This window comes from Sphaeramia orbicularis, chromosome 6 (assembly GCF_902148855.1).
Source record: "Sphaeramia orbicularis chromosome 6, fSphaOr1.1, whole genome shotgun sequence".
NCBI lineage: Eukaryota > Metazoa > Chordata > Actinopteri > Kurtiformes > Apogonidae > Sphaeramia > Sphaeramia orbicularis.
The window spans coordinates 33,291,947-33,299,171 of NC_043962.1; positions in this window are offsets into that span (position 1 = coordinate 33,291,947).

The window sequence follows — 7,225 nt, forward strand, 5'->3', positions numbered from 1 at the left end:
TTGGGCCGGATCCACTAAGATCCCAATTTGCATGTAAAAATTTGCTTGAGCAATCTAGAATTTTGCGTGTGGGGTGTGACCACAGTTTGCGGGTGATTTACAAAGATTGCTTGTGCAAATTCCAACAGGTGCAAAGTCTTGGAGACCACCCTATATTTAAATGAGGGTTTTGCGTGCGCTACTGGAGACAATACGTTGTAAAAACTGCTGTGGGATAAACCAGCATTAATGGGAACAGTGACTGTAATGATCCAGAGATGCAAGGAAATGTGACGTTGGAGGAGTTTTGTCACAGAAGGTATTGCATGATTTATTCATCCATTCATTTATTTTTCATTTTAAAGGTGTGTGTGTGTGTGTGTGTGTGTGTGTGTGTGTGTGTGTGTGTGTATATGCGGGGGGGTAGTTGGATTGAATGACTGTCACACGCACATAATTTTGTCGCACTGTAGCCGAATGTCGGTGCGTGTTTTTAGTCACAATCATCAGGAGAGGAAAAGAGTCCCTTGACGTGTGTGTATGTGTGTGTGTTTGTGTGTGTGTGTGTGTGTGTGTGGGGGGGGGGGGGGGGGGGCGCATATGTCTCAATTATTTTTTCTTCCGTCACTACAAAAATGTTCACATGAGGGTGAAAAATGCGTTCTCTGCATTTCCTTCCATCACGTCGATGTCTCCTAACCACTTCCATGTGTGCCATGTGTGCTCCTCCTTTTGAGACGTGTTAAATATAGACGCAGTTTCTATCAGCAAAATTGCTTTCGGGTTTGATAAATCACTTTGCGTGTGCTAAATTAATATATTTACATTTTCTCCTCCCACCACACGTACAACTGCATGTAAACGCCCCAAACTGCATATTCATTGTGTCAAATGTACTAACTGGATGCAAACGCGCTATTTTGCACCTTTGAAAGACGCAACCCTTAGTGTGCACTGTTAGTAAATTAATACACGCAAACTTTTAATAGATCCGGCCTTTTGTCCTGTTTGGTTCTCAGTGGGAGACATTATGAGGTTTGGAGCTTCATTGAAACGTGGACAGCTGTGTCGCCACTGTGTTCCAGACATCGACACCTTATACACTTGGTTCATTCCAGCCTCAATTCAGATTGGAACCCTCTCCTCCAGTCGTTCCTCTTTCTTCTGATGCCTTCACGTGTTAGACATGTTGCATTCAGGTACCTGTTTGACAGTCACAGGACAGGTTCCAGATCCAGATCTCTCTCCCAGGATGGCAGAGGTCCAGACTTTCAGGTTCCAGTGGGACATTAGACAACTACAGCTGCTTAATTACTGTACTTGAGCAGAGTTTTCAGTCTTTATTTTTCCATCAACTCAACACAATTATCTGTACTTTCTTCCCCTTACAATTTTCAAAACAGGCTTGTTGTTGTAGTTCTGATGCATTTGTAGAAAATGACTGATTATTTTTGTTTTGCATTACTGTCCAGTGGGTGCTATCTCAAAGACAAAACCAATTTCAACTTAAATTGATGGGAAATAACACAGAGAAAAAGAGCTCCTGGGATGTTTTTGTTGATACAAATCACAAATTAAAAAAAAAAAAAACAGGAAGAAAACTATGTAAGAATGTAAAATCCTAGAGATTTTAGTGAGACTGGACTGTGACTTCTGTTACTGACAAAGAAAAATGACTTGAATGGAATTTGATATGATTTTAAATATTGTATTTTAAATATTATTTGAGGTTAAATATGAGGTTTAAGAAATGGTTTTGCACAGATTTATGAAATGTTTTGAGTACCTATTAAAGCCTGTACCTTTTCCACTTCTCTTTAAAGTAATGATGTTGAACCAGTACTTCTTCTCTGGAGTCATTGTTTTTTTTAAGACTTTGCACCAAAACAGGTTTTTGGAATAAATATGTGATGTCTACACCTTGAATTTTTGCCTCAACTCAAACATGATTCAGTTGGGATATTAAAGGATTAGTGCCAAGGGACTGAAGAACACATGCCTAAAGTCATTAAATTGATATATTTATTTTCATTAGTAAAAAGCTTACAAATGGACTAGTATGTGATCGTGTTCATCTGCTTATTGTTAACAGTGTCAGAGCCTGACAGTGATGGCTGATGTGTGATTTATTTAGATTTATCCAGGTGTTCAGGAAGAGACAGATGGACCAATAATACTGAAGGAAACACCTACACCGAAGAAACTAACAACAAATGATTAAATCTGCTGAAATCTGGGCTTTACTGTCATGATTTAATGACAAGAAATTGAACCATATAAAGAGTTTCCAAAGAGACCGATACCTTTAAAGCAAATTACCAAATAATTAAAGCCTTAAAGTGCATGGAATAAATGATTGTGACTGTGTATATCTCTGCAATTATACTCTTTTGTTTAGCCACATATGCAAATTAATGAAAAATATATATATTTTAAAAAATTATTTTTTTTTTTTACAGATGACACTAAGTTTGCTTTTAATTTTCCATATACCTTTTAACTATCTCATGTTTTTCAGATTACGTTTGTCCCATAACTGTTTTCTTTTATTTATTTATTTACAATTAAGTCAAACATTTCCATGAATTATAATCCTGTGTCTGTGTGCTCACCATCTTTACATGTTTAGTACAGATCTCCAAAATGTTATTTTGAAGTGACACATATATCAATAAGATGCAGTAATATAAAATAAAATTAAAAAGTGAACCACGTACAGTTAGGGAATATTGGTTATCTTTAAAAAAAATAATGACAAACTAATGTGTTATGGGGCGTTGCATATTAAATCTTTTTTCCTAGTATGACGTAAACTGTTCCAACATATGATTAACAAGTGCTGTCAGCTTGTTCCTGTTGTTAATGTCCATTGTCATGTCCATTCATTCATTTATTCTTGATAACCACTTCATCCGAGCCTCTTTAGCAGGATGTTCATTAACTACTTTTCTCTTTTCAGTCATTTATGAAGTACATCCCCTAAATACATCATTTGAATCTCATTGTCTTGTAGGGTTTATGTTTCCTCCTCCATTACAGTCCCACTAAATACAGTAATGGTTTGCATTTTGATTACTACATTTCCTCCAACATAAAGGGGGGTTTCCATCATAGTTGAATTCCTTATGTTTTAAATATGTGGGTAGGATGCAGAAATTATTAAAACAGCACAAAGAATTCATGTCAGCTTAAATATCATTATTTCTCCTTAAGCCCTGAAACCACTGATGATTCATTAAAAGCTTAATGATGTATTTAATCATCTGTCATGGGTCCAGGTTTCAGTTGAACACTAGAGGTCATATTAAACATTATGCAAATCTTATCATTGCTTTACATTTTGAATCTTTAACATTTCGCTCCATCTTTTGTCATTTTTGTCCTATATGGTGTTTTCATGCTTGTTTTGTCAACCCAAATACTAATCATGCTAGAAACCGACAATTACACGTCTTTGCCTAGGGATAAGTCTTCATCATCTTTTAGAGTTTACACATTATTATCTCATTATATTCATGCATATATGTTTTTTGTCTACCAAATGACTAATCATGTTAAAAACTGACAATTACACATCTTTGTTTTTAGGGATAATTATTCATCATCTTCAGATTGTACACATTATTATCTCATTATATTCATGCATATATGTTTTTCTTTTGTCTACCAAATTACCAATCATGTTAAAAACTGACAATTACACATCTTTGTTTAGGGATAATTATTCATCGTCTTTAGATTATTATCTCGTTATATTCATCATATGTCTTTTGACCATTTTGTTACATCCTTTATACTGCTTTTATCTGATTTCATCATTCATATTTCTGTTCTTGTTCAAAACATTCTGCATATTTAAAACATTTCTAGGTGTTGGGATGATTTTAGGAGTATTAAAGATGAATGAAGCAGATATACTTAATATTTTGGCCATAACTGAGTAAAACATTGATCAGATTTATTAGGGAAGAAACCTCACTGTGGTGGATAATTATATTTGACTAAAGATTCTGTGTGTAGCTGTAAGAGTTCATAATTCACAATCAGATTTTGTAAAAAGACTGAACTGATGCAGTAGAGTATTAGTATAGTGGTTTATATGAGTAAAAATTCACATTTTTATTGAGGAGAGAACATTTGTTGTCTTAACCCTTTCGTGCATGAATTATATGAACCTTAATCAACATTTTGACTGTTTTTATTCCTCTTAAGACATGGGAAAACAAAAAACAATGCAACTGAATATTTTCTTATGAACCTACAGGGTGGGGAAGCAAAATTTACAATATTTTGAGGCAGGGATTGAAAGACAGTGTATGACCAATTAGTTTATTGAAAGTCATGAGAATTTATTTGCCACAAGAAAATGTACATAATAGAAAATGTTTTTATTCTATGTGTCCTCCTTCTTTCTCAATAACTGCCTTCTCACGCTTCCTGAAACTTGCGCAAGTGTTCCTCAAATATTCGGGTGACAACTTCTCCCATTCTTCTTTAATAGTATCTTCCAGACTTTCTCATAATAGTTTTGCTCATAGTCATTCTCTTCTTTCCATTATAAACAGTCTTTATGGACACTCCAACTATTTTTGAAATCTCCTTTGGTGTGACGAGTGCATTCAGCAAATCACACACTATTTGATGTTTGCTTTCCTGATTACTCATATGGGCAAAAGTTTCTGAAAAGGTATGGATAATAGTGTTAGGTATGATTACAACAACTGATGTAGTGCCTGCTGAGAAAAAACAACTAAATGTTCATTGTAAATTTTGCTTCCCCACCCTGTATTTGCAAGTTGCAAAAATGTCCACTCAGCTGGACACAAAAAAACATGAATTTACTGATGTATTGTGTGAAAACTATGTGATAAAAACATTTTTAATGGTGCTAATCTGATGTTTTCTCACATTTTAACATATACTAATACTAGTCATTACTCATTTCATGGATATATTATACAAAAAATAATTCTTGTTTAAAAGAAAAAAAAGTTAATTACAGTCTGATAACAATAACAAATTACTTATTTAGACTCAAACGTGTTACTGCAGATCAGGTTTATCAAGAACAGCAAAGTTACATTAATGGTATGAATTGCAGTGTATGAGATGATGCACAAGTGTCCACTGTGTTGGCTGATTTGGAACTAAAACAACAAAATCCATGAATATATAAGAGAACAGCTGTAGAATAGCTGTCCACTGTAGTGACCACTATGCATGAAAGGGTTAATATTGAGAGGACAAATTCTCTGCCTCTCCCTGGATTCTACATCAGCGGCATCTGTTGAAACTTCACATTCACATATATTCAGAGTGACTGACCACAAACTACCAAACTACAGCTTCCTGTTCCAGGTGTAAAGTTTTAGAGGCTGCAGACTTGTATTTTGTAAGAGTTTATGGCTGAATTTGACTCTGTGACCCCGGAGTTTCGGCTCGTCCCTTCTTCCCCTGAGAGACAGAAGGCAGACGGATGAGAGCGACGGGAAGCTGTTCTCCGGCTGATGGATGCTGCTGCCGATGGATGGCGTGTGTGTTGAGGGGAGGGGGTCACGGTTTTATATAGAAAACTGATGATTGGCCTTTGGGCTCCTGGTTGGAGGGCCGGCACTAACTAATCTGAAGCTCTGGCTGTTTTCCATGTCCTCGTCATTTCAGGCCAAATGTTTCCTCTCACATCAGATGGATGATAAACACAATGAAACTTCACACAGAAACATGTTTGTTTATGTCAGTCTGGTGATGATTAAACCGAAGGATCATTGAGCAGCATCTTGCTTTTATACATTTATCCAAACACAGATTTCCTAATCCCTAATGCTCTCTGTTATCTTTTTTTTTTTTTTTAAATAAAAGATGTATTTTAGTAAAATGACTTAGAAAAGAAAGAGCAGAAGTGTGGAAAAGAACTGTTAACAAGCTTTTGCAGACCAGCAGCGCCCCCTTTTGTCTATGATAGAGAATTGAATAAAATTTTCTGGTCACTGCAGGTAAACAGCAGCTTTATTCATATTGTATGTTTACAACTTAACCCATAAAAACCCAAACATCCACCGTCTCCCAAAACCGTCCACTGATGTAAACAGTTTAATACGTGTTGATCCACTAATCCTATTAATCCATGGAAATAATTGGTGTAAAATGCAGTTTGTCATCTTTTCATGGTCATCACATATGACCCATTTGGACGTTCAGAGGCTCTGTAGTTTCCATGGAAACACTGTCATCTTCTACAGCATTGAATCATTAGTAAAACCCATAGAGTTGGATCAGTTACAGTGGATGAAGACACTTGGTTTATGTTCAGTTAATGACAGATTTGCTGAAAAAGTCACTTTTCTTTAGTTTTCTCTGTTTCTGATGTCATAACCCTAAACTTTACTCAGAGCTTTTATGTACATCTACATGATTAGTAAATTAAGTGTAGGAAAATGTCTAATTTTCACTAAAAAGACAAAAAATACTGAAGATAAAAGTACAAAAAATGGTGATAAATCACTTAAGGTTAAATATATTTTAAAAAATTAATTTGGGAGCTGCCACAACAGTAAAACTGGGTCCTTATGGGTTAAACTCAAAGGGTAAGATGTAGGAGAGAATATGTATTAATATTAAATCTATGTCCATAAAAGTTATAAAGACACTTGTACAGTATATGTGCTGTATGTGTTGTTATGGTGTAATCTGTTCTTGGGGTCACAAACCTTTACAATCTAGAGACATTTTTGACCAAAAGAGACATAAGTATCTCTCTGGGGCCACAAAAATATTTACATCCAGTGTATTTTATCCAAAGTTTCTTACTTTGCAGTAGTTTAATTGCAATTATTTTGGTAATTTAACTTTGCATTTATGTAACTATACAACTACGATAAAAAAAAAACGGGTGAGATTTTTAGTGTACATAGGCATGTATTGGTTCAATCAGAAACATACAAACTATGAACAAATGCAAATTGATTTTGTGATCTGAGTTTGGAAAGGAAAAAAGAGACCCCCTTTTTTTTTTTCAATAAATGTTTTTATTCGATGTATAATCTGCACATTGTTACAGCTGGACAATGTAAGAATGACATTAAGTCTGGAAAAATTATTTCAAAATGTTTCAATGTTCAAAAATGATCAATATTTATTTCCAGATATTGCTTTTTTTTCTTCTTCTTCTTTTGTCAAAGCCACATGGAGCCCTTGGAGAACGGCATTTGAGCTACATTTGGCTCAGAAGCTGTGGTTTGCAGACTGC